The sequence below is a fragment of the Stomoxys calcitrans genome, chromosome 2, assembly GCF_963082655.1.
Source record: "Stomoxys calcitrans chromosome 2, idStoCalc2.1, whole genome shotgun sequence".
Taxonomy (NCBI): Eukaryota; Metazoa; Arthropoda; class Insecta; order Diptera; family Muscidae; genus Stomoxys; species Stomoxys calcitrans.
In genome coordinates this window covers 197,300,780-197,326,994 of record NC_081553.1, presented here as the reverse complement: position 1 = coordinate 197,326,994, position 26,215 = coordinate 197,300,780, and the positions used below count along the sequence as shown (strand labels likewise).

At 38.4% G+C, this 26,215-nt stretch overlaps 1 protein-coding gene across 1 annotated transcript in view; it reads left to right on the top strand.

Moving 5' to 3' along the window:
• The window catches only part of LOC106081772 (ichor), a 227,348-nt gene that overhangs the window by 165,950 nt on the left and 35,183 nt on the right, over nt 1-26,215 (top strand). The window lies entirely within an intron of this gene.

Here is a 26,215-nt window from a genome sequence, read left to right as displayed (position 1 = left end):
TAAAAGGCGCATCGCTCTCAGGTTTATTGAGAGGCTTGGTGCGAATGATCCTAAAACTCTGTGAAACTCTCATTTTATTAAGCACGGAGACTCGCTGCGCAGGCTACCTCAAAAGCTACACATCTAGATTCGGAACCGGCTCAGTTCGTTGTACCCAATTTCAGCGAAATTGGGTTATAAAGGCGACTTTTTTTACATTAAATTGGGAGATACATTAAATCGGGAGATACATTAAAGCGCTCAAGATCGCATTCGTCGCGAATGTCGAGAGTCTTAACATAACCCAAAGGATCCCTTAATTGGGCTAGGAGATTCGCTGTGCAGAGTACCCCAAAGACTACACGTCTATGTTCGGAAACACCAATGCAGTCAGCCTAAAGTTTGCAGTCACCTGGAGGACGTCCAACCTCCAAAAGAACTAAGGCATATAATGATAATAAGGGTCCAAGAACCTTTGCTAATATCGCTAGGGACAGCTTGATGAAGGTAGTTGTCGCCAAGGGAGAAGAACAGGGCTGCATACTCAGGAACAATTGATGAGGGATAGTTAATGGACAGTCATATGTATACTTAGATGTCCTTGCAGAATTGCCAGAGCATTCTCCAATTTCTGAGGATGCAGTTTGGTAGCGGGGCCGATACAAACTAATTCCCTTCGGGTATCAACGCGCAATTAAAATGTAACGTTGCCCCCTACAAAAACTTGGTGAGATCTGGTTAGGCGTAACACTGGATTTCGTCAAGAAGGAAAATATTCCTTCTCGACCAATGGCACACTCAGGGATACCAAGGATTCACTAAGATCCTGAGTACAAACTTGGGAGACTAAGGGACTGTAACCCAATTGGTAGATTGGATGGGACTGATGTCGATCGGAGTCATGGAGTATTCGTACTAAGCTCCGGCTGTCTTGCAGAATTGTGGATGGATCATCCGGTTGAATTGGGCTCAAGGTGTGTGCCAACGCGGAAGGATGGAACTCAAAAAGTACTTCGACAACAGCAGCTAGTGAAGCATCTAGGGAGGAATTGTCCACACCACAAGTGTCCAGTATCCTGGGGAAGAGTGCCTCCACTGCTTTCTCACCTGCCCCTGAATGCATCGAAAGCTCATCATGACCACACTGCAAGTGTCCAGTGTCCTGAGGAAGAGTGGTTCCACTGTTTTTCTCACCTGCCCCTGGATGCAACGAAAGCTCATCATGGCAAGATCTAACGAATCTTGGGCGGATAACTCCTGGCGGACTCAAAAGACGAGGCTAACGCAACAGTGATAGAAATTCTGAATCCTGACTATGGTCTGGTTTATGCAGATAATTCTCCACCATTGTAAGGCCGCTTCGGCGGCACTAAAGGTACCCCTGATAGCAGGGAGATTTGACGTGGTTCTTATCCAGGAACCATGGATGTGTGGAAGAATGGTTCGAAGACAAAGAATTCCTGGATTTAAACTTCTCTATGGTACGGGGGGAGGCCACCTTAGCGCAGAGGTTAGCATGTCCGCCTATGACGCTGAATGCCTGGGTTCGAATCCTGGCGAGACCCTCAGAAAATATTTTTCAGCGGTGGTTTTCCCCTCCTTATGCTGGCAACATTTGTAAAACTTCTCTCCAAAGAAGTGTCGCACTGCGGCACGCCGTTCGGACTCGGCCATAATAAAATACAAATACAAATACAATGTTCATGGGCAAAATTTAGAATTTGCAATGGCTATATTCCAAAGTTGAGGAGACAGTACACCTCCTTGAGGTGTTCCTCTTCTGACCTATCTTTTTAAATCCACAGATCACAAACTTGTCTTAACGCAATTTTGGTAAGTTATTACTAAACTGGCTAGAAACTCCAGCTTCTTCATGATTGATGTCGGTTTAACATGGTTGAAAGCTCCCTTAATGTCAAGAAATTCGACCATTGTATATTCTTGGACAGCGAGAGAACCTATGCAGCCGACTAGGTCGTGAAGTACTTGCCCTTTCTAAATGCATGCTGTTGCCAAAATCTCCAGGGATCTTTGCCCTAAGATATGCTTCTATCAACCTCTTAAGAGTCTTTAGCATATAGAATGACATACTAACAAAATTTCAGACAAATCGGATAATAATTGCGCCCCTAGAAGCTCAGGAAATCAAGATCCCAAATCGGTTTATAAGGCGACTTTATCCAGTTATAGACCGATTTGTACCATATTTGACACAGTTGTTGGAAGTCATAACAAAAGGCGTCATGCTACATTTCAGCCAAATCGGATAAGAATTGCGCCCTCTTGTGGCCAAGAAGTCAAGATTCATGATCGGTTGATATGGCAGCTATATCAGGTTATGAACCGATTTGGACCATACATAGCACAGTAGTTGGAAGTCATAACGGAACACGTCAGGAAAAATTTCAGCCAAATCGGAAAGGAATTGCGCCCTCTAGAGGCTCAAGAAGTCAAGACCCCAGATCGGTTTATATGGCAGCTATATCAGGTTATGAACCGATTTTAATCATACTTAGCGCAGTTATTGGGAGTCATAACAAAACACCTCATGCACAATTTAAGCCAAGTCCGATAAGAATTGCGTCCTCTTGTGGCCAAGAAGTCAAGATCCAAGATCGGTTTATATGGCAGCTATATCAAAACATGGACCCATATGGCCCATTTACAATCCCAACCGACCTAAACTTATAAGAAACTATTTGTGCAAAATTTCAAATCCCTAGCTACGCTCCTTCGAAAGTTATCATGCTTTCGACAGACAGACGGACTGATGGACGGACAGGCGGAAGGATGGACAGACGGACGGACGGACAAACGGACGGACGGACAGACGGACATACGGACGGACAGACGGACGGACAGACGGACGGACAGACGGACGGACAGACGGACGGACAGACGGACGGACGGACAGACGAATGGACGGACGAACGGACATACGGACGGACAGACGGACGGACAGACGGACGGACAGACGGACGGACAGACGGACGGACACACGGACGGACAGACGGACGGACAGATGGACGGACGGACGGACAGACGGACAGACGGACAGACGGACGGACGGACAGACGAACAGACGGAAGGACACGGCTAAATCGACTTCAAATGTCATGACTATCAAGGATATATATACTTTATGGGGTCTTAGACGAATATTTCGAGGAGTTACAAACAGACTGACGAAATTACTATACCCCCATTCAATGGTGGAGGGTATAATGACTGGGGAGTCTACAAATATTGTTTGGTGCTAAAACATTTTTGCATGACTTTAAAGGAAATCAGCCTTGTATTCTCAGACACATCTATAATTGCATAAACTGTATACCTTTGCCCTTTAGAAAATCCTCATGCTGATTTTCTCATCATGGTCCTTGAAACGTAAATTTTTGATAAACATTTTTAAAAACATTTTTTATAAAAAAAAAAAATCATCGACATTTTTTCAAACTTTATATTCTATGGCCAACTTTGTTCTTTGTTTGTCTTTTCTTTTATTTATAAATACACAAAAAGGTAATAATTATAGAATGAAGAGCAAATAATAAAGAACACTTTATAAACTCTAAAATTTATGTCGAACATCATCGATGCCCACCTAACATCCTCCCCCAATGTCTATTCGAGCCTCCAAAGAAAATGAGTCCCCACCAAGAACCCTACCCTCAAAACTAGTCAAAAAAAAACAACCAAATTTCGTATTCAAAATAGCAAAAAAATGTTACAAACAAACAGCACAAAGAAAAAGTTTAGGTGGGGATATACTCGCCATACTCCAAAAAAAAAAAAACAAGTAAAAGCGTGCTAAGTTCGGCCGGGCCGAATCTTATATACCCTCCACCATGGATCGCATTTGTCGAGTTCTTTTCCCGGCATCTCTTCTTAGGCAAAAAAAGGATATAAGAAAAGATTTGCTCTGCTATTAGAGCGATATCAAGATATGGTCCGGTTTGGACCACAATTAAATTATATGTTGGAGACCTGTGTAAAATGTCAGCCAATTCGAATAAGAATTGCGCCCTTTGTGGGCTCAAGAAGTTAAATAGAGAGATCGATTTATATGGGAGCTGTATCGGGCTATATACCGATCCAGACCATATTAAACACGTATGTTAGTGGTCATGAGAGAATCCGTCGTACAAAATTTCAGGCAAATCGGATACTAATTGCGACCTCTAGAGCCTCAAGAAGTCAAGATCCCAGATCGGTTTACATGGGAGCTATATCAGGTTATGAACCGATTTGAACCATATTTGGCACAGTTGTTGGATATCATAACAAAATACTACGTGCCAAAACTCATTCAAATTGGATAAGAATTGCACCCTCTAGAGGCTCAAGAAGTCAAGACCCAAGATCGGTTTATATGACAGCTATATAAGGTTATGGACCGATTTGAACCATACTTAGCACAGTTGTTGGATATTGTAACAAAACACGTGGTGCAAAATTTCATTCCAATCGGATAAGAATTGCGCGCTCTAGAGGCTCAAGAAGTCAAAACCCCAGATCGGTATGTATGGCAACTATATCAGGATATGGACCGATTTGAACCATACTTGACACAGTTGTTGGATATCGTAACAAAACACGTCGTGCAAAATTTCATCCCAATCGGTTAAGAATTGCGCACTCTAGAGGCTCAAGAAGTCAAGACCCAAGATCGGTTTATATGGCAGCTATATCAGGTTATAAACCGATTTGAACCATACTTGGCACAGTTGTTGGATGTCATAACAAAACACGTCGTGCAAAATTTCATCCCAATCGGATAAGAATTGCGCACTCTAGAGGCTCAAGAAGTCAAGACCCAAGATCGGTTTATATGGGAGCTATATCAAAACATGGACCGATATGGCCCATTTACAATACCAACCGACCTACACTAATAAGAAGTATTTGTGCAAAATTTCAAGCGGCTAGCTTTACTCCTTCGGAAGTTAGCGTGCTTTCGACAGACAGACGGACGGACGGACGGACGGACGGACGGACGGACGGACGGACGGACGGACAGACGGACGGACATGGCTAGATCGACATAAAATTTCACGACGATCAAGAATATATATACTTTATGGGGTCTCAGACGAATATTTCGAGTAGTTACAATCAGAATGACGAAATTAGTATACCCCCCATCTTATGGTGGAGGGTATAAAAACATACACACACACACACACTCTACAAAAACCGCAAAGAAAGCGTCATTTCAATAGATTGTATGGGTAGTATCAAAAATGTAGCTGCAAAATCTCCTCCATTAGTAACTCAACTCAACTCAATAGCTATCTACCTACGAATCTATGATGATGATGGTGATGGCGATGGCGATGATGATGATGATGTCTATCTAGCCGGGTGTGCTTATGTTAAAATTTGCATTTGTGCTAGTGCCATAGCTTGTGTGTATTGGCATTTGAGTTTTTGTTGTTTCTTTTATAAATAAAACAAATCAAAATAAATTTTTGTTCACCCAAATTTTTTTTTCGCCATTAAGTTCACTGACCCCCTACGCGCTGCTATTGCTGCTGCTGTTGCTGCTACTGCCTTACTATTTGATTAAGCTTCATCACCGCATATCGATGGCTTAGCGTATAAAAACCGAATACAAGCACACACACACACACACGCATAGACTCATACAAACTTACACCCAATAAACTGCAAACAAAGCCAGTTTCGGCTGTTGCTGGTCTTGTCTTCGTATGTGTTTGTGTGTGTGTGGTTTTAGGAATGACCAACATTAAAATGTTCGAGAGAAATACCAAAAACAAAGTGCTAAAAAAAAAAACATGGTAGAAAGGTTGGGGCATATCCGAATCTCAAAGGGCAGGTACGCATAAATCGCAATGATAAATATGTAATGAATGTATGTTTATATTACAAAAGAGATAAGCGGTGGCTTCACATTTGTAGAAGCTACATTTCCTGTTGTTGTCATCATGCATAGACATCAGAAGGGAAGCCAAATGGTTATAGGGTTAAAGTACTCTGAACAGATTTTGAATATGAGGCAAAATGATGCTTTTTTCGTTGTAGAGAAGCTGTTAATAGTTGAATTAGATATTAGAATAAATATCCTAATACTGAAATCTCAAATTCAGGGAATATGTTAGACCATAGTCTTAAACACTGAAATCCTTATGGGTCCTAAAAGTCAAATTGGGGGATAGTCAAACTTTATTTTACCTCAATTAGTGTTTGACTTAACTAAAACTTTCCAAATTTCTTACCAACTCTAAATTTCTATTCCGTATGAGGGAACACATTTCCTCATTCGTTGTATGTCTACCATCCAACCCAATGCCAACTCTATATTTATTAGCAACAAAATAAAAATTACTTATTTGGTTATCTAAATATGAAATCAATTAGCAGACACCGTAAAGCCAAACAAAAAAGCTTAATTAGAGACTAATTTACCCATTTGTCACAATGTATGGGTATTGGAAAAATGGTACAAATACTACGCACTTTACACTCAAAGAAAAATGTTTAAATATAGGATTAGAAAATTTAAATATAGTTAATTAGTCAAAACGTTTTGAAATTCTTTGAGCTTAAGTTAAGTTGAAAAGAGGTTGGGGATATTAATCCGCTACATGTCACTATGAATATAACCTAAGCCACTAAACGGCTTGTTGTGCGTTCTAAATTCTAAAATCTCGAAAAAAATCTATATCAAAAATTCCGAGCAACTTACAAAATCCTTGTTTTCCTTATCACGCCCCCACCTAAATGTAAAGCGAGGCAATGACAAAGAAAATGCTCCAACGCACTGTAGGATAGAATCGAAAAAAAAAACTGGTCAAAACCAGTTTGGCCAAAGTCGGGCGGTGGCGACTTTATAATACCCTTCACCTACCCCAACGTAGCGCAGAGGTTAGCATGTCTGCCTAAGACGCTGAACGCCTGTGTTCAAATCCTGGCGAGACAGTCAGCCGTGGTTATTTCCCCCCTAATGCTCCAAGAAGGTGTCGCACTGCGGCACGCCGTTCGGACTCGGCTATGAAAATGAGGTCCCTTATCATTGAGCTTAAACTTGAATCGGCCAGCACTTATTGATATGTGAGAAGTTTGCCTCTGTTCTTTAATGGAATGTTCATATGGGCAAATTTGCATTTACACCTACCCCAGAGGTACAAAGTGGGAGCTATATCTAATTCCGAACTAATTTTGATGCACTTCGGCGGATGTTTTCAGATGGGTTATTAAATAAACCGTTTCAAATTTAGAGCAAATATGCTCAAAGTGTACACAGATAAAAATAATTTTGAGAAACAACAACTTTGGTCGAAAAAACAACAACGAAAATTGTTAATTTTCCTGCAACACTATATTTAATAAAAATTGGTTCAGATTTAGATATAGTTGCCATATATGTATATAGCCCGATTTTCACTTCTAGAACCATTTATTGACCAATCTTGCCAAAATTGTGCACAACACTTTCCTCGATGGCTACCACAATATCTAAAAAATTTGGTCAAAATCGATTTAAATTTAGATGTACCTCCCATTTATACGTTCGTTAGATTGTGGTAATTTGTTGTCATTTGTCAACCGTAGTTATGACATTTTGAACATATTTGCTTTTCTCGAAATTTGATACGAGGATTTTAATAACCCATCTGAAAACACCCGCCGAGGTCCATCAAAATTGATTCAGAATTAGATAAAGCTCCCACATTGTATTTATAGTGTAGTTGTAGGGTATTATCAAGTCGGTACCGCCTGACTTTTGCCTTTCCTTACGGGTTTTATACCCATTTTGTGACATTGGATATTCATGCCCGGTTTGGGGGTTTTTGGAGTTGGAGAGACCCCGTAGACACCTTGAACCAAATTCTTATAACAGATGTGTACTTAACTTCCAAACACCTTTCATTTGATACCCATATTGTCCCAATTGTAAAAATATGTCCTGTTGAGGGGTTTTTGGGGGGTGGGGAGCGCCTGGGGTTGGGGAGCGCCTGGGGGTGGGGGGCGCCTGGGGGTGGGGGGCTGCCTGGGGGTGGAGGGCGCCTGGGGGTGGGGGGCGCCTGGGGCTGGTGAGTGCCTGGGGTTGGGGAGCGTCTGGGGGTGGGGAATAAATTTCTTCAATTTGATACCCATATTGCCCAAAGCGATAAAAGTGTCTTGTTGGGTGGAGTTTTTGGGTGTAGAGGACCCTCCACGACACTTAAGGTGACATTTGTATGCCAAGTACGTACTCTACTCTTAAATACCTTTCATTTGATACCCATATTGCCCAAAGTGATAAAAGTGCCGTGTTGGGTGGTGTTTTTGGGGGTGGGGGAGCCCCCGATACCAAGGATGACATATTTATACCAATTTCCTACTCTACTCTTAAATACCTTTCCTTTGGTACCCATACTGTCCCAGTCGGTAAACATGCCCGTTCGGGTAGATTTTGGGATGGGGCGTCCCCCCAGTTTAGTTGACTCCAAAATTTTTGTACCAATTTCGTGTTTTTGGGGTACCATGAGGTGGCATACAAAATTTTATCGTTACATGCATCCCCGAGATCTGTCGTTTTTGAAAACTCGGAAAAGGGGGAGAGTCCGCTTCCCCTTTAGATATAAAAAAATGTGGTACCCTTTTTTAACGGAGGCTCAAACTCTACCATCTGCAAAAATTTCATGAAAATCGTTTCAGCCGTTTTTAAGTCCATACGAAACCGTAAAACAAACTAACAAACAAAGCGCAAAAGTTTAATTTTTATATAACAGAAAGATAAAGGGTCGGTACTACTGACCTTATTCTGACTAGGCAGTACCGATGGATCTGGATCTGCAATGTAGCTTCTAATACCCGTTCTCTCCCCCAGCTTATTGTAGCAAAAGCTACAAATTGGTTTTTGTGCTCGGGGGTTCCACCAGAGGCCACCGTAGCGCAGAGGTTAGTACGTCCGCCTATGACACTGAACGCCTGGGTTCGAATCCTGGCGAGACCATCAGAAAAAAACTTTCATCGGTGGCTTTCCCCTCCTCATGAGACTTCTCTCTTCTCTCCAAAGAGATGTCGCACTGCGGCACTCCGTCCGGACTCGGCTATAAAAAGGAGGCCCCTTATCATTGAACTTCAACTTGAATCGGACTGCACTCATGTGATATGTGAGAAGTTTTCCCCTGTTCCTTAGTGGAATGTTCATGGGCAAAATTTGCAAAAAAAAATTGCAATTTGCTAGGGGGTTCCTCCAATTCTTCCCTATATCCTTGGTATTTGAGTTTCACACTCTACCTTGGTATTTGAGTTTCACACTCTTAGATAGTCGATCCAAAATCTCAGCCGTTCTATCTTCCGCCATTTTTATCTGTAAGTCTGTGGATCTGATGTTTAAGTCTGTGGATCGCTCTAGTCGTGTATTGGGTTCTCTTAGCCCTACTTGTCCCACAACACTATGTCCGTTGAGACACCCAATCACAGTTTTGTAGAGTTGAAAACTTCCTTAGGTTCCAAACTGCGTTTTTGTTCTCCTTATAGGCCTCATCAATGTGTCGTCTTTGGTCCTAAAGAGATTATTAAGTAACCCATGAGCTCCTGCGGCCTTGTTGCCCTTCAGATGGGGTACTGTTTTGCTGACCGACTATGGGGTACTGTTTTGCTGACATTCTCCTAATAGGCCTCATCAATGTGTCGTCTTTGGTCTTAAAGAGATCATTAAGTAACCCATGAGCTTCTGCGGCCTTGTTGCCCTTCAGATGGGGTACTGTTTTGCTGACCGACTATGGGGTACTGTTTTGCTGACATTCTCCTAATAGGCCTCATCAATGTGTCGTCTTTGGTCCTAAAGAGATCATTAAGTAACCCATGAGCTCCTGCGGCCTTGTTGCCCTTCAGATGGGGTACTGTTTTGCTGACCGACTATGGGGTACTGTTTTGCTGACATTCTCCTAATAAACCTCATCAATGTGTCGTCTTTGGTCCTAAAGAGATCATTAAGTAACCCATGAGCTCCTGCGGCCTTGTTGCCCTTCAGATGGGGTACTGTTTTGCTGACCGACTATGGGGTACTGTTTTGCTGACATTCTCCTAATAAACCTCATCAATGTGTCGTCTTTGGTCCTAAAGAGATCATTAAGTAACCCATGAGCTCCTGCGGCCTTGTTGACCGTCAGATGGGGTACTGTATTGCTGACCGACTATGCGGCGTACATTAAGTACATACAGTCATCAGAGATTAGTTTTGGGGTATTCTCATAGCCAAATACCAGCAGCTGAGAAAAATGTTATTTTCATAACCTAAACACACTGTCTGTAGCTGTTGCCCGATTTCCATGTTTTTGTCTGCAGAGAGTGCCTGTAACAAAGCCATCGGTTTAATGTACTTTTCATTACAGTTGAATTTTCCTGATTCCCAAACCTCTGTGGAAAAGACTTTTTTTTCCTCTTGATACCTCTTCTTCGTGTGGCGGGCTGCTGCTGACTAGAGGGTTACTCACTATACCGCATTCTTTGGCTTCAGCATTATTTCGAGACTCCTGGTCTTAGCATTGATTCCTGGCAGAAGCTCTTGGTACTCAAATACATATTTTGCGGCTTTTTTTCTTACACCAACACAAAATATCTTGTTTCTCTACTTATTAAAAAAAAATGTGTAACCTACTTAAGCCAATGATTGATAAAAAATTATAATAACCACAAAACTTCTGCTTAATGACTTACAAATGGCACACGTCGGAAACACATAAACGTGAGTTAAAAAATGTATCACTTTTTTTTTTTCTTGCCTACGAGTACAACCAAAAATGTTGTTACAACTCAGCCATCCAGATTGGAAATAAAGAAATTTTTAGATAACGAAAAAATACATGAAGTGTGGAACAACTACCAGATCTAATGGCAGTAGTGGCTCGGACTATGTGGCCATAGGTATGGTTGTCCAAATGGACAACAACTTTAGCAGCAGACGAAGGTTGTTAACAAATTGTCATCGACGTTGAAGACACATGTCTTGAGGTTGGTCTTTGAAAGAGCGGAACTTTAAGCACGAACCAACCGAAAAAAACTAAAGAAAAAAAAACAGATACGGATATGAAAAACGCTTAAATGAAAGAAAAAAGTAATACCACGATTTTTTTTTTGTGAGCTACGTGTTGGCCACAAACAATAAAAAATTGTTGCTCATTCCAAATGTGGCAACTGGCGTGGCTATATGGGAGGGGATGGCTGTTTCTAACTTGGCCAAGGGGTTGGGTGGAGATGGAGATGGTGTCTTTTTGGACATATTACGAGATGTTTAGACGTAAAACAAGAAGCCAAACCATTAACAAGTACATCATCCCAAACATACACACACTAGACCACAAATGTAAAGGTCTGCATAGCGACCTGCATTTACTCCCGGCAGCAGTCTTGGCTATATTCCTGACAGCTGGCCGGCTGCATGTCCAAGTTGGCTATGCAGCAAAGTTTTTGTTGCAGCTTAGTGAGACGTGCCGGCTGCTACAATTTATGATGACCAAGTTTTCTACGAGGTTAGTGGAAGCTTGGAAGTTTATTTACTACTGTTTTTTTTTCGCTTGAAGTTTGGCTTTTTATTATTTTTTTTCTTTTACTTGGTTTTTCATTGCCACATATGGTTGTGTAGCCATAACTTCTTTGGAGTTTTCTCTGTTTTATTTTGCTGTTTTCTAGCGATTATAGCACATGATCATGTACACATGCCCCACAGTTAGATGCCAGCTGTATGCAAGACCCAGACAAGCCAACTAAGCTCGAAGAGATCAGCCCAAGCAACGTTCGTCCAGATTGCCGTTCATAGTAATTTGTAGCCACTTCATTGTAATGATGATGAAGGCTATGGCCAGCATTTTTCAAAATCAAGTGGCACGTGCGATCACTTGATTTAAAGTTGTGTTTTTTTTTTTGGTTTTATGCCAATTCTTTTTCATTCCTCATACCGCATAGATCTTTGGCAGTGGCTTGTAAGTAACCACACTATTTATTGGCGTACATTGCAAAGTAAATCGATTTAATTTAAAAATGAATTCCAAATTCTTTAGATTCGAAACATCAAGTCGAACAAAATTTCTCTAAAGACCAAATTTCGATAAAATTTCCTTGAAAAATTTCGATAAAAGGTTCACTAAAGACAAGAATTTCGGAAACAAATACGCATTTATGAACGAAATTTTCTTCAAAGTTAAAATTCTATAAAAATGTCTCTAAGTTCAAAATTCGATAAAAATTTCTCTAAGTTCAAATTTTCGATAAAAATTTCACTAAAAACAAATTTTCGATAAAAATGTTACTTAGCAAAAAATGTCGATAAAACGTTTACTATAGACAGAATTACGGTAAAAATATCTCTAAATGCGTAATTTTCTCCAAAAATGGAATGCAATAAAAATTTCACTAAATTCTAAATTTTAATAATAATTTCAATAAAGACAAATTTCGATAAGAATTTCACTAAAGACAAAATTTCGATAAATATTTCACTTATCGAAAATTTTCGATAAAAATTTCACTTAACCCAAAAATTTCGATAAATTGATTCTTTAAAGACAAAATGACGATAAAAATTTCTCCAAATACTCATTTATTATCAACTTCTTTTCAAAGATAATATTTTATGAAAATTTCACTAAAATCAAAATTTTCGATAACAATTCCATTAAAGACAAAATTCCGATAAAAATTTTTTTGAAGACAAAATCTCGATAAAAATTTCACTTAAGAAAAAATTTCGATAAAAGTGACCTTTTAAAGACAAAATGAAGGAACAAATTTCTGCAAGTACTCATTTATGATCAAAATTTTTTAAAAGATAAAATTCAATGAAAATTTCACTAAAATCAAATTGTCGATAATAATTTCAAAAAAGACAAAAATTTGATAATCTAAAGGCTTAATTTCAATAAAAATTTCACTCAGCAAAAAATTTTGATAAAAAAGTTCATAAAAAGTTCACTAAAGACAAAATTACTTGAAAATTTCTCCAAATACGCTTTTCTGATCAAAAATTTCTCCAGAAATAAAATTCAAACATAAACATTTCGATACAAATTTCAATACGTAAAAAATTTCATTAAAAATCAAAATTTCGATAAAAATGTATATTTCGATAAAATTCTAAATTTTGATAAAAACCAAAAGTTCGATAAAAATCTAAATTTTTAATAAAGACAAAATATCGATAAAAATTTCTTAACAAAAAATTTCGATAAAAATGACGGTTATTTCTCTAAATACTCATTTATGATCAACATTTTTTTCAAAGATAAAATTCAATGAAAATTTCACTAAAACTAAATTTTCGATTAAAAGTTCACTAAAGACAAAATTACGGTCAAAAATTTCTCCAATTACGCATTATGATCAAAATTTTCTCCAAAGATAAAATTCAATGAAAATTTCACTAAAATCGTTAGAATCAAAATTTCGATAAAAATTTCAATAAAGACATTTCGATAAAAATTTCAATATAGACAAAATTTCATTAAAAATCAAAATTTCGATAAAAATCTAAATTTCGATATAAATTTATATATCGATAAAAATCTAAATTTCGATAAAAATCCAAATTTCGATAAAAACAAAAACTTCCATAAAAATTTTAAGAAAGACAAAATGTCGATAAAAATTTAACTTTACAAAAAATTTCGATAAAGGTGGCCTTTTCAAAGACAAAATGACAGTCAAAATTTCTCTAAATACTCATTTATGATCAACATTTTTTCCAAAGATAAAATTCAATGAAAATTTCACTAAAGTCGTTAAAATCAAAATTTCGAAAAAAATTTCAATAAAGACAAAATTTCGATAAAAAAAAAACAAAATTTCGATAAAAATCAAATTTTCGATAAAAATCACAATTTCAATAAAACAAAATTTCGACAATAGAAAGCTCACAACATATCAAAAAAATTCATTAACGGCACAATATTGACAAAAATTTCAATAAAAACAAAATTTCGACTAAATTTTGACTAAAGACAAAATTTCGATAAAAGTTTCACTTAACAAAAATTTCGATAAAAGTGGGCTTTGCAAAGACAAAATGACGATCAAAATTTCTCCAAATAGGCAATTATGATCAAAATTTTTTCCAAAGGCAAAATTCAATGAAAATTTCATTAAAATAAAAAATTCCAAAAAAAAAACAACGAATTGGTACAATTTTCACTAAAGGCATAATATTGATAAAAATTGAACTTAACAATAAACTTCGATAAAAAGTTCATTAAAGACGAAATTACGCCCAAAAATTTCTCAAAAGATAAAATTCAAAAATCAAAATTTCGATAAAAATCTAAATTTTAATAAAACAATATTTCGACAATAAAAAGCTTACAACATTTCGATAAAAAAACTCATTAACGGCACAATATTGACAAAAATTTCAATAAAGGCAAAATTTCGATTCATATTTGACTAAAGACAAAATTTCGATAATAATTTCACTTAACAAAAATGTCGATAAAAGTGGGCTTTTCAAAGACAAAATGACGATCAAAATTTCTCCAAATATTCATTTATGATCAAAATTTTTTCCAAAGATAAAATTCAATGAAAATTTCATTAAAAAAAAAAATTTCGATAAAAATTCCAAAAAAAAAAACAAAAAATTGGTAAAAATTTCACTAAAGGCATAATATTGATAAAAATTCAAAATTTCGGTCAAAATTTCTCCAAATACTCATTTATGATCAAAATTTTTTCCAAAGACAAAATTCTATAAAATTTCACTAAAACCAAGTTTTTGATAAAAATTCCAAAAAAAAATATGATAAAAAAATTCAAAAAATTTTAATTTCGATAAAAAAAAGGCAAAATTATTGTAAAAATTTCTCCAAATAAGCATTTCTGATCAAAATCGTCTCCAAAGATAAAATTCAATGAAAATTTCCCTAAAACCAGTAAAATCAAAATTCCGATAAAAATTTTATTAACGACAAAATTTCGATAACAATCTAAATTTCGATAAAAATCTAAATTTCGATAAAAATCAAATTTGCGATAAAATTTTCGAATTCTCAATATAAATCTAAATTTCGAAAAAAATCAAAATTTCGATAAAAATAACAAAATTTCGATAAAAATAAAATTTCGATTAAAAATTAAAATTTCCATAAAAATTTTAATAAATATAAAATTTTGATAAAAAAAAATCACTGAAAAATAACATTTCGATAAAAATATCACTTAAGGCATAACTTCGATAAAAATTTCACTTAACAAAAAATTTTAACAAAATAAAAATCAAAATTTCGAAAAATATCAAAATTTCGATAAAAATTACATTTTCAATAAAAAACAAAATTTCGATATAAATTTAAATTTCGATGAAAATCTAAATTTTGATAAAAATCAAAATTTCGATAAAAATTTCAATAAAGACAAAATTTCGATAAAAAAAACTCACTAAAGATAAAAATTTCACAAAACAAAAAGTTCACTAAAGACAAAAGAATGCCACTCGCAGAGGTTAGAATGTCCGCCCATGACGCTAAACGCCTGGGTTCAAATCGCATCGTGAACATCAGAAAAATTTTAATCGGTAGTTATTCCCTTACTAATGCTGGTTTCATTTGTGATGTATCCGGCCTATAAAACTTCTCTACCAAGTTGTGTCGCTATGCGGCACGCTTTTAGGACTGGACATAAAAAGGAGACCCCATATCAGTGAGATAAAAACTTAATCGGACTGCACTCATAGATATGAGAGAAGTATCATCCCTCGTTCCTTAATGAAATGTTCATTGAAATTTTAGTTGTAAAGACAAAATTTCGGTAAAATTTTCTCCAAAGAAGCATTTATGATCAGATTTTCTATAGGGACAAAATTTCGATACAAATTTTGCTAGAGATAAAATATCGATAAAAAATTCTTTAATGACATAATTTCGATAAAAAGTTCACAATCAAAATTTCAATTGAATTTGCTCTAAAGACAAAATATCAATTTAATTTTTGCAAAGACGAAATTTTTAAAAATGTTACATTAAGAACACAACGTCAATACATTTTTTTTTTTCGAAAATAAAATTTCGATAACAATTTTACTTAGACAATATTTTGAAAATTCATTCTCTTAGGAAAATTTCCATTAACATTTTTCTGAAACTTCTCTAGAGACAGAACTTTGTTAAAATATTCTCTAAAGATATAAAGCAATTTTTTGTAAAAACAAAATTTCTGTATAATTGTCGATGATATATTTTTATCGGAAGAAAAAATTTCGATAAAATTTACTCCAGAAGAAAAAAATACAAAATTTCGAAATGAAAATAAGTGTTCACCCATATTTCTGTGCTCAATGTTCTTTAACTCCTCCCCATCTCCTGAGGCCAGTTCGACGTCCAAGTCATGACATTGCAATGGCTAGTCAGGACCACAATCAGGCTTCTGAAAACATTCTTTCTCATTCCCAACATAAGTGCCAGCTTTTTCAGGGAAAAGCTCACCGACAGGGCTTTGCATATACAGCATCAGCCAACACGCAATGATCCATGAAAACTTCTATCCTACCAAGCAGCTCTCGCTAGTGTGCTGTCACCGATTCAGAAGCATAGATAAGACACAAATTCCGGCCAACCCTAGTAGTTTTTCCATGATATGCGCGTAGTCATCGTATCTTTCATACCACCAACGTGCAGTCGTGGATCACCACTACAGTAGCGCAATCAACACTCATCAACGACCAAATTCTCGCCAGTTCGTTTTAGACTCATTCTACGTCGCTCCTGTAAGGCCCGGCAAAGTATGATAGCCTTTCACATGATTGGAAGATTTTCCTTTCAACAGTTTCGACCTCACAAGGCCCGACGCCAGAACCTTCAGTGCTACTTGACAAAACATGTATATTATGATGGTCCAACCGGTTACAGCATTGAGCACATCTTCAAAGTTACCAAGATCTCGAAGACCTTTGCCAAGAAGGTACACCAGAAGCCTATATCTACTTTCTATAAACTCTATAAAGACCCTTGCCCTAGGGCCTCCATCCAATCTGAACCCATTCGTGTATTTGTTCCAATAGGTAGGTCTTTTTGACAGATTGGGAAGCATCCGTTGCTTCCTTGACTCTTTTCGTGTATATCAAAGTTTCTGGGATGGACGGAAACCTCCAGCCCAAAAATCCCTCTCCAGGAAAATGACGGCGAATGTTCTCTCTGATTCATTACGCTGCCTCTTCCCGCTGCGCCGTATAATCAAAAATATTAACGTAAAACTCTATAAACTGAGTAACTCTCGATATCAAAGACTTTCAAAGTCCATTCACCGTTGACCACCATCTCTCCAAACCGTTGATTAGGACAGTTTAGATTGTAAATAGACCAGATTGGTCCATGTTTACATATAGCTCTCATATATTGTAAACTGAACTCTTGATTTTATTTTTTAAGGACGTGGAAGATGGAAGTAGATGTCTAGATCGACCTACAACCGATCAAGACTACATATATTACGAAAGGGTTACTGCATGCTGGTGTGAGTGTTTCATATGACATCAAAAGCATGAATAACATCAAAACCTTGGGGGAAGCGGACCATATCCTATCCTCAATTTTCGAAAACTTTCATTTTCGAAAATGGTAAGGCGGTTTAAGTGCATTTTCATCCCCACCCTTAGTCCAATCCAAAAACATTATTTCGCCAACCAAATTTGTGATCAAAAGTCAAAGGGGAGCACCCCTCCCCCTAAAACCGCCCGAACGGGCATGTTGACTGATCAGGACAATATAGGTCTCAAATGAAAGATATTTGAGAGTAGATAACGAATATAGCATCCAAAAGATTGGCCTGTAGTCAGGAGGCCGCTGCGCCCTTAAAAACACTGCTAATTCATAAGGCCTACATGAGAATTGAGGGCAATATGAGACTATGTTGGGGCAATATGAGACTATGTTGGGTTAATATGAGACTTGAAGGAATGTTATAAGGGAGTATGGTCATCGCAATGCCCAAACGAACATCTAACCGATTAAAACAATATGAAATTCAGATAAATGAAGTTTGGGGAGAATCTAGAAATCAAATTTGTAGTCGAATATCTGAATGGGCCACTGATAAACCTCTCCCCACCTAAAGCGTTTATGTTGAAATAATTAGTATAAGTTAAACACAATTGACTGCAAAATGCCTTCCATCTGGATATAGGTTTAACATTGCCATCTCATCTACTTAGAATCTTAATCATTGGAGTTTTCATTTCCTTTTTTGGTTTCTATTCCAGCATCTGAGTCATTTTGGCGGCCATAGCCTTTTCTAAGTCAATGAAGCCAAAAACTTAACATTAGCCTTCATCGTAGTTGACCTCAATGTGAGGTTGGTTGATTAGATAGATGGCCGGCTAGGTGTATGGCTAACTGAGTGAGTGACTGGTGTTTTGTTGCTGCCTGTAATACTTGTGGCTTTTTGCAGTTGAGACGTGCCACAATAATGGTGCGGCTGCAACTCAAAGACTTTTGCCACAGGCCATAGTCTGGCCAAATGAATGAATGGGGTAAACCACAAAAGCAGAAAAAAAACTGGGGAAAACCTAGCATTTTCATCTTGCTGCTGTCGAATTCTTGGTCTTGGTCAAGTTTTCTGTTTGCTAGAGCGGTAATCTTGAAAAAATCATGTCCATGTTCCAATGCTCCAGCATTTTAAGATTTTTTTGGTTTTTCTTTTCATATGTTGGCTTGGCTTGGCTTTGGTTTATTAAGTGCCACTGTTACCTTGGCCGTCTGCAGCCGCCAAGTTTTCTTGGTAAGACCACAGTTTTTGGTTTTCTGTTTTTTTTTTCTCTCTTCGCTTCTTTTCTATTTTTGGCCAGCAAAGAACTTAACCTTGCAAGGTACATGTGTTTCGCTTTTATTTAGCCATTGGTAAAGATATCACCTCGACCCCTCGCCAAAGCACAGCATAGCATAGCTTATCCAACTTCATGTTTCCTTCCGTTTCAATTTTTTTGGGGGGATTTTTCTTGGTGAACACGGCATGGTGCATGAGAAACACTGACCCAAATACACAGAGCCTTAGTAAGGTTAGGGCATATCTGAACAATAACTTCCACAAGTATTTAAACTTGACCCTTTAACGGAAGTTTTAATCTTTTGCTAAGTTCTCGCTAAGCCATTTGAAGATTGTTTTTAAGAATTTATGAGTTACGGTTTATGATAAAATTTGAAGGCACGAATTTATGGTGATGGGCAAGGAAATTCTAAAAGATTGATAGGGAGGAAAAACTCAAAGGTCATCACATGAAGATGTTAGAATCTCAAAGTGATACTTTAGAATATTTTAGTATTAGATCTAAAATAGTAAATTGTATTCCTTTTCATACAATCGATAATTAGATTTAAATTAGCACATCAGCGCGGAACCCCATAAGCTTTCGGAACTAAGCAACACCCAATTGCCAAAATTTTGAATATTTAACAGTGAATGACTTGGGAGGGGCGAGTGAGGAGTGAGTAGTGAGTAGTGAGCAGTGAGCAGTGAGTAGTGAGTAGTGAGTAGGGAGTAGTGAGTAGTGAGTAGTGAGTAGTGAGTAGTGAGGAGTAAGGAGGGAGAAGTGAGATGTGAGGAGTGAGAAGTGAGGAGTGAGTAGTAAGGAGTGAGGTGTGAGGAGTTAGTAGTGAGGAGTAAGGAGGGAGGAGTGAGGTGTGAGGAGTAAGTAGTGAGGAGTGAGGAGTAAGGAGTAAGGAGTGAGGAGTGAGTAGTGAGGAGAGAGCAGTGAGTAGTGAGGAGAGAGCAGTGAGGAGTGTGGAGAGTGGAGTGAGGAGTGAGTAGTGAGTAGTGAGGAGTAAGAAGTGAGTAGTGAGGAGTAAGGAGTAAGGAGTGAGAAGTGAGGAATGAGATGTGAGTAGTGAGGAGTGAGGAGTAAGGAGTGAGGAGTGAGGAGTGAGTAGTGAGTAGTGAGTAGTGAGTAGTGAGTAGTGAGTAGTGAGTAGTGAGTAGTGAGTAGTGAGTAGTGAGTAGTGAGTAGTGAGTAGTGAGTAGGGAGTAGTGAGTAGTGAGGAGTGAGGAGAGAGCAGTGAGGAGTGTGGAGTGTGGAGTGTGGAGTGAGTAGTGAGGAGTGAGGAGTGAGGAGAGAGCAGTGAGGAGTGAGTAGTTAGGAGTGAGGAGAGAGGAGTAAGGAGTGTGGAGAGAGGAGTGAGGAGTGAGGATTGTAGAGTGAGTAGTGAGTAGTTAGTAGTGAGGAGTAAGGAGTAAGGAGGGAGGAGTGAGAAGTGAGGTGTGAGAAGTGAGTAGTGAGAAGTGAGTAGTGAGTAGTGAGTAGTGAGCAGTGAGCAGTGAGTAGTGAGTAGTGAGTAGTGAGTAGTGAGTAGGGAGTAGTGAGTAGTGAGTAGTGAGTTGTGAGTAGTGAGTAGTGAGGAGTAAGGAGTGAGGAGGGAGAAGTCAGATGTGAGGAGTGAGAAGTGAGGAGTGAGTAGTAAGGAGTGAGGAGTGAGGTGTGAGGAGTTAGTAGTGAGGAGTAAGGAGGGAGGAGTGAGGTGTGAGGAGTAAGTAGTGAGGAGTAAGGAGTGAGGAGTGAGTAGTGAGTAGTGAGGAGTGAGGAAAGCAGTGAGGAGTGAGTAGTGAGGAGTGAGGAGAGAGGAGTAAGGAGTGTGGAGAGAGGAGTGAGGATTGTGGAGTGTGGAGTGAGTAGTGAGTAGTTAGTAGTGATGAGTGAGGAGTGAGGAGTGAGTAGTGGGGAGTGAGAAATGAGGAGTGAGAAGTGAGGTGTGAGGAGTGTAAAGTGAGGAGGACTGATGGCATTATAAAACCTTTCTAACTAAGGATTTTTATGGTACTGCAAATAGCTGTTAAAAACAATCATAGACTTTTGCGGTATTTATGGTACTATATTCTAAAACGGTCGTAGTTTTTACACCCACCACCATAGAATGGGGGTATACTTATCTAGTTATTCCGTTTCTAACACCTCGAAATATTGATCGGGGACCCCTAAAGTATATATATTCTTAATCGTCTCGACATTCTGAGTCGATGTAGCTATGTGCGTCCGTCCGTCCGCTTGTCGAAATCCCGATAGCGGTCGAACGCGTGAAGCTAGCCGCTTAAAATTTTGCACATATATCATATCGGTTCAGATTTAGATACATGAAAATAGGGTACTTCATGTTTTGATATCCGAAGAGGGGGCGGACCCTCCCCCATACCCCAATTTTCAAAAACGCCAGATCTCGGAAATGCGTGCACCGATTTAAGCGAAATTTTGTACACCACCTTATGGTACCCCAAAAACACGAAATTGGTTACAAATTTTGGGGTCAAATAATCTAGGGGGACGCCCCATCCCAAAAACCCACCCGAACGGAAATGTGTACCGATTGGGACAATTTGGATAGCAAATGAAAGGTATTTAAGAGTTGAGTACGAATTTTGTATACAAATTTCACTCTTAAGTTTCGGGGGGTCCCCCACTCTCAAAAAAGCCCCAAGAGGACACATTCACCGCTTTGGGCACTTTGGGTATCAAATCAAAGGTATTTTAGTGTAGAGTACGAACTTGGCAATAAAATCTTATCGTAAGTGTCGGGGAGCCCCCAACCTCAAAAACACCCTAAACGGGCATTAATGTCCAACGTCACAAAATGGACATCGAATGAAAAGTCTTTGGGAGTTGACTACGAATCTCCCATGCACAATTAGGACAGAGTCTGGGACCGGCCCACCTACTAAATACCCTTCAATAGAACATGTAGTTCGATCGGCATAATATGTCAATTAAAAAAAAGTCTATGATAGTATATTTCGCATCTAATGTTGGTATCAAGTATCTGGGTCTCGTCCTATCGTTCCGTCGTTTGGTTCTAAATGTCGGGGGACCGAACCTCTCCTCCCAATAAGTGCAACGGCAAACTGTCATCTAGGATGACCGAGAATATTCAAAGAAAGGACGTGTCTGAGTGCAACCCCCTCCTACCCAAAAAAAAAGGAATTAAAAATATTATGTGAAAAATATAAAATAATATATGAAGGCCTACAAGGTCTTTGGTTGTAGAGTACACTTTTTGCCCTCAAATTGGGATGGACACAGGAGGACCTTCGGATCTTTAAAAATGTAGTATCCCAAGTGGTCGCTTTGAAATATAATTTTGAATGTAGATAACCAATACAAAAAAAATAATTTGTGTGAATCTGAACGAGACCCATAGCCCTGAATATCTTGATAGCCTCCTTCAAAATGCTTGACATTTTGGGGCTCAAACAAAATCGTGCTCTAGCACGACTCTAATATATAACTTCAGGGTCCGCCTCTAAACTCCCTTCAAACCGATCATGACTGCCTACTATGGCGATAAATAAAAGGTATTTGATAGTAGAAAACGAATTTGATATTCAATTTTGAGGCCAAATGTTTGGGTCCAATCGCAATTGGGGCTCAAATTAAAGAAGTTTGAGAGTACAGCACGATGCTGATATTTTTTCAGGGCTAAGTACTGCATACTCCTCATACTGAACATATTTGTATATTATGGAGAAAGGTGCTCAAATCTGCTTGTGTTTATGGCCAAGTGTTTCAGGGACGCCTCACCATATAAACTCCCCCTAAGCCACACGTATATACCGACTAAAGCACTATGTAGCTCCAATGTGGTTTTTGGGAGTGGAGTATGAATCTGATATCCACTTTCGGGGCAAAGAGTTTGGCTACTCCAATCCACCACCAAATCCGAGAGAATGAAGTAGATCTAACATCCAAACTTTAATGGGCGGACCCTCCCCTCACCCTATTTTTACAAACGCCAGGTCTTGGAGATGGGTGGGATATCTAGGGGGCCGCCCCACCTCCAAAGCCACCAGCCAAATAGAATATAAACCAATAATGACAATATGGGACTCAAATGAAAGATATTTGAGACCAGAGCTCGAATATGATATATGGGGATCTGCCTCACCCTCAAAAACACCCCCATACCGGACATATTTACCGACCATAGCAATAAAGGGGTTTGGCCAATGAAAGGTATATGGGTGAAGAGCACCCATACAATACCTACATTGGCGCGAAATAACTGAAAGGCCGTACCAGCACCCCCAAACAGAACTTTTTCCTGACGTCACCGTATAGGAGCGAAGAATCTCAGTGAAAAGCCAGGCGGCACCGGCTCTTGTTCAAATACTGAGAGCCTATGATGCTCGATATGACAAGGCGAGTTATTGGCGCCAATAAACCAACCAATGGCCATTTTTGAAATCTGGCACAGTGAGTTGTGTTAGACCTCTACACAGTCGTAACGAGTTTGCACAAACTCGGAATATATTTGGACATAGTTGCTATGTATCCTTCTCCCAATTTAAGATCTTGCTCCATAAAAAGCGTATTTATGGCCTGGTTTTCCTGAAATCTGGCACAGTGAGCTGTGAAAGGCCCCTCCATAGTCGTAACGAGTTTGGTCAAAATCGGATTATATGTGGATATAGCTGCTATATACTCATCTCCCAATTTAAGGTCTTTGGGCCCAAAAAACCGCATTTATGGCCGGAATTACCCGAAATCTGATGCAGTGAGTTGTGTTAGGCCCCATTACCCTCGTACTGAGTATGGTCCAAATCGGATTATATTTGGACATAACTGCCATATATACTGCTCTCCCAAATTAAAATCTTGGGGCCATAAAAAGCGCATTTATTGGGTGATTTTCCCGTAATTTGACATAGTGAATTGTTTTAGGCCCCTCAACAGTCGTAACGAGTTTGATCAAAAGCGGTCTATATTTAAACATAGCTGCTATGCTATCCCGTCTCCCAAGTTAAGGTCTTGGGTCCATAAAAAGCGTATTTATGGCCTGATTTCCCTGAAATATGATACAGTGATTTGTGTTAGGCCCCTCCACAGTCGTAACGAGTTTGGTCAAACTCGGGCTATATTTGAACATAGCTGATGTGTATCCTTCTCCTAATTTATGATCTAGGGTCCATAAAAAGCGGTTTTGTAGCCTGATTTCGATGAATTTTGGCGCAGCAAGTTGCATTAGGCCCCTCGACATCTTAACTGAGTATTGTCTTAAATTTTTACCACATAAGAAGGAGAACAGCTACCGCCATTGATAAGTGTACCGGTCGGCTTAGAATCCCTTCCGGATTCGATTAAGCTATGTCCGTCTGTCTGTTCATGTATTTTTGAGATCGAGGCACAGGTTGCATTTGCTGTCCGATTTTTATGAAATTTTGTAATATTTTCGGTTCAAGGACGAACGCTATTGATTTTGCAAAAAAATCGGATCAGATTTAGATATAGCTCCCATATATATTTTTCATCCGATATGGATTTTTAAGGCTGTAGTAGCTCCAATTTTGGTCGGAACGTTACAAAAGGTGGCGTTTGGTGTTTCATTTGCCATCCCAACGTGTGTGCAAAAAAATCGGTTCAGATTTAGATATAGCTCCCGTATATGGCCATTTAAGGTTGTAGTAGCCACACTTTTAATCCGATCTTTACAAAACTTTGCACGAGATGCTTTATTTGACATCTTAATATGTGTGCAAAATTTTACAAAAATCGGTCCAGATTTAGATATTGCTCTCATATATATCTTCCAGCTGATATGGCTTTTTAAGGCTGTAGTAGCTCCAATTTTGGTCCGATCTTTACAAAATTTTGCGCGAGGTGTTTCATTTGCCATTCCAACGTGTGTGCAAAATTTCACAAAAATCGCTTAATATTTAGATATAGCTCCCATATATAAAGGGTGATTTTTTTTGAGGTTAGGATTTTCATGCATTAGTATTTGACAGATCACGTGGGATTTCAGACATGGTGTCAAAGAGAAAGATGCTCAGTATGCTTTGACATTTCATCATGAATAGACTTACTAACGAGCAACGCTTGCAAATCATTGAATTTTATTACCAAAATCAGTGTTCGGTTCGAAATGTGTTCAAATTTTGACAAATTTTGTTCAGCGATGAGGCTCATTTCTGGTTGAATGTCTACGTAAATAAGCAAAATTGCCGCATTTGGAGTGAAGAGCAACCAGAAGCCGTTCAAGAACTGCCCATGCATCCCGAAAAATGCACTGTTTGGTGTGGTTTGTACGCTGGTGGAATCATTGGACCGTATTTTTTCAAAGATGCTGTTGGACTCAACGTTACGGTGAATGAACACATTTCGAACCGAACACTGATTTTGGTAATAAAATTCAATGATTTGCAAGCGTTGCTCGTTAGTAAGTCTATTCATGATGAAATGTCAAAGCATACTGAGCATCTTTCTCTTTGACACCATGTCTGAAATCCCACGTGATCTGTCAAATACTAATGCATGAAAATCCTAACCTCAAAAAAATCACCCTTTATCTTTCATCCGATATGGCCTGTTAAGTCTGTTATAGCCACATTTTTGGTCTGATCTTAACAATATTTTGCGTGAGATGTTTTATTTAATGTCCCAATACGTGAGCGAAATTTCATAAAAATCGGTTCAGACTTAGGTATAGCTCCCCTATATATCTTACAGCCGATATGGCTTTTTAAGGCTGTAGTAGCCATAATTTTGGTCCGATCTTTACAAAATTCACCACGAGTAGTTTTTTTAGACCTCCTAATACATGTGTAAAAATTCACAAAAATCGGTCCAGATTTAGATATAGCTCTCATATATATCTTCTAGCCGATATGGCCTTTTAAGGCTGTAGTAGCTCCAATTTTGGTCCGATCTTTACAAAATTTTGCGCGAGGTGTTTCATTTGCCATCTCAATTTCACAAAAATCGCTTCATATTTAGATATATCTCCTATATATATCTTTCATCCGATATGGCTTTTTAAGGCTGTAGTAGCCACACTTTTAATCCGATCATTACAAAATTTTGCATAAGATGTTTTATTTGATGTCGCAATACGTGCGCAAAATTTCATCAACATCGGTTCAGATTTAGATATAGCTCCCCTATAAATATTTCATCCGATATGGCCTTTAAAGGCTGTAGTATCCATAATTTTGGTCCGATCTTTACAAAATTCAGCACTAGTAGTTTTTTTAGACGTCCTAATACATGTGTAAAAATTCACAAAAATCGCTTCAGATTTAGATATAGCTCCCATATATATCTTTCATCCGATATGGGCCTGTTAAGGCTGTAAAAGCCACAGTTTTGGTCCGATCTTAACAAAATTTTGCACGAGATGTTTTATTTGACGTCCCAATATGTGTGCAAAATTTCATGAAAATCGGCACAGAGTTAGATATACCTCCCATATATATCTTTCATCCGATATGGGCTTTAAAGACTGCAGAAGCCATAGTTTTGGTCCGACCTTTACAAAACTTTGCACGAAAT